Source organism: Gavialis gangeticus, unplaced genomic scaffold, assembly GCF_001723915.1.
Source record: "Gavialis gangeticus isolate Ggan-Ray unplaced genomic scaffold, GavGan_comp1, whole genome shotgun sequence".
Classification (NCBI taxonomy): Eukaryota; Metazoa; Chordata; order Crocodylia; family Gavialidae; genus Gavialis; species Gavialis gangeticus.
The window spans coordinates 34,189,982-34,192,323 of record NW_017728997.1 but is presented as its reverse complement, the minus strand read 5'-3'; the positions used below and the strand labels follow the sequence as shown (position 1 = coordinate 34,192,323).

The following is a 2,342-nucleotide window of genomic DNA, read 5'->3' as shown; positions in this document are numbered from 1 at the left end:
CCTTGCTCTCTGGGCCCCGCCTCGTAACCGCTTCTTGCCCTCGCGTACCTTTAGGTCTCCGCCGGTCCCCTTGAGCCATTTCGTATTGTTCGGCCAGTCGCAATGCCTCACAAGAGGAGTTGGGACAATGACATCTTACCCATTTCTGGGTGTCTTCCTCGAGATCTGTAACAAACTATTCTAAGAGAATTTGATCACAAATCTCTTCCTTTGATGTCTCCTCAGGCCGGAGCCATTTACTCAGCAGATCTGCGAGACTCTGCCATAGAAGGCAGGGAGTTCTTCCCTCACCCCCCTTTCTCTCCCTAAAAGTCTGCCGGTGCCTTTCTGGCGTTATATCTAACCGCTGTAGTATCTCGGCCTTAACTTTGTCGTAGTCCAGGGCATCCCCTCTGGCCATAGCTCGGTATGCTGCCTGAGCCTGGCCGATTAGTAAGATGCCTAGGTGTCTGGCCCATTTACTTTTCTCTAACCCTGCAGCTAAAGCCGCCCTTTCAAAAGTCTCTAGGAACCTTCCGGATCATCCTCCTTTGACATTTTTGGCATCTGAAAGTCCCATGACCCCTTCTGGGCCCACCACTGCTGCTGGAGCAGGTGCTCCTGTAGGCTTGTTTGCCTCATGGCCTGTTACTGCTGCTGCTGCAGCACCTGGGCCATCATGTTCGTTGCTTGTTGCAATGTCTCCACTCCAGGCATTCCCGGTGCGTGCTCCATTTGTATCCCTTATTACTCCTAGGGAGGCTGACGTTGGAAGCAAAATAGTGCTTCCCGGCCAATCCACCACTGTGCGGGCTCGGTGTATCCAATGCCGCACCCGCCTTCTCTCACACCTCGCCCACAGCGCTTCCAATCACTACGGGTCCCTCCTCTCGGCCTGTAGGCGCTTGATACGCCTGCCACGACTTTGATGTTATTCCGGTTCAGTGATCTTACTCCAGCGCGTACCAGTCCAAAAGTGAGACTCCAGGACTCTTGGGGTCCCTAGTCTGTGAGGGCTCCGCCACCCCTACACCCTCACCCGTACCACCGGATTTGTCGTTGTCTCGGGTCCACGGACCCGTCAGTAGGTAGCTCCCTTTTACTCTGCGATTTCTGTTTTATGCCATCAATGATTTTTCAGTCCGGGTTATTTGGGCACTGGGCTAGCCTGCCCTCAGTGCCCTATTGTTCCTACCCGGCTGTTGGGTGCTAGAGCACTCCTTCCTAGGACCCTCTCAGGGCTCCTTAGTCCTTTTCCCTGGCTTCTTACCAACTTTCAGTCCTTATAGACACTGGGCAGCCTCTTCTCCTGTAGAGAGTGCCCCTCTATTCCAAACTATGCGGTTCCCGGCTCCTGCCGGGTCAGGCCGTTCTTAACCACGCTGCACAACCCGGGTCTTCGCTGGGACCCGTTGTACCTGCTTCCCTGCCCTGTGGAGGCTTCGGCTTACCCCACCAGGTTCAACAGCGCCTCTGGACAGTTTCTCTTCGCTCGCCGCAGCTTCCTCTCGCCGCTGCAGCCACCTGGCTTCCTTCCGGCTCCGCCTCTCTTCTTCCGCACGCCGGCGTCCCTCTTACATTGGTCCTTGCCGCCCGGGCCACGCCTACTTCCCCGCACCTGCAGATGGTAAGGGGTTGCCCAGTGTTTCTGCGGTGTGTGGGTGAGTTCAGCACTGCTGCGCCGGGGCGGGAAGCCTCCGATCTGGCCCGCCTCTTCACCCCCTCACAATGATATTCATAGTTGTTAGGGGTGGAAGGGACCTTACGAGAACAGCCCCCTTGCACTTGGGCAGGAAAGACCGCAGCAAGGTGGGCATCAAGATGCTGGTTGAAGACCACCAGGGCTTGTGTTCCCCTGGGGTACCTGAGTGAACAGATGCTCCCCCAGGCCCTGATGTATGCCCCTAATATACTTATAGGCTACCACCAAGTCCCCTCTGACTTTTCTCTTCTTCAGTGATACCTGTTTATATCTTAACCTGAAGCCCTAGGCACTTTGTAAAGTTTCTAGTTTATTTTTACCTGGAGAAAAATGTGTGTTGTGTTTCTATGTGATGAGCCCCCCCTGCACCCCACTTTTTCACAATCCTAGATCTGACCATGGGGAGCATAGAGGGGGTGCGGCAATCTCCACCATCTCTGAGAAGGGCAAGGAGGATTCTTAGTGCCATGTAGGGGCTTCCCTAGGAGGAGACTGAAGAGGCTAGGCCTAGTCACTCTATAAAAGAGATACTTGTGGGGGACGTGCTAAGGGTTTACAAAATAGTAAATAAATCCCTAGTTACTTTCAGTTCACCATTTAGTGTCTCACAATAGGAGAAGGGGTCACGGGATGAAACTAGTAGATAGCCGGTTTAACACAA

General features: G+C 54.1%; 1 protein-coding gene across 1 annotated transcript in view; it reads left to right on the top strand.

The window, feature by feature from the left end:
• Positions 1-2,342, top strand: part of FBXW12 (F-box and WD repeat domain containing 12) — a 50,721-nt gene that overhangs the window by 20,854 nt on the left and 27,525 nt on the right. The gene's annotated exons all lie outside the window — the stretch shown is intronic.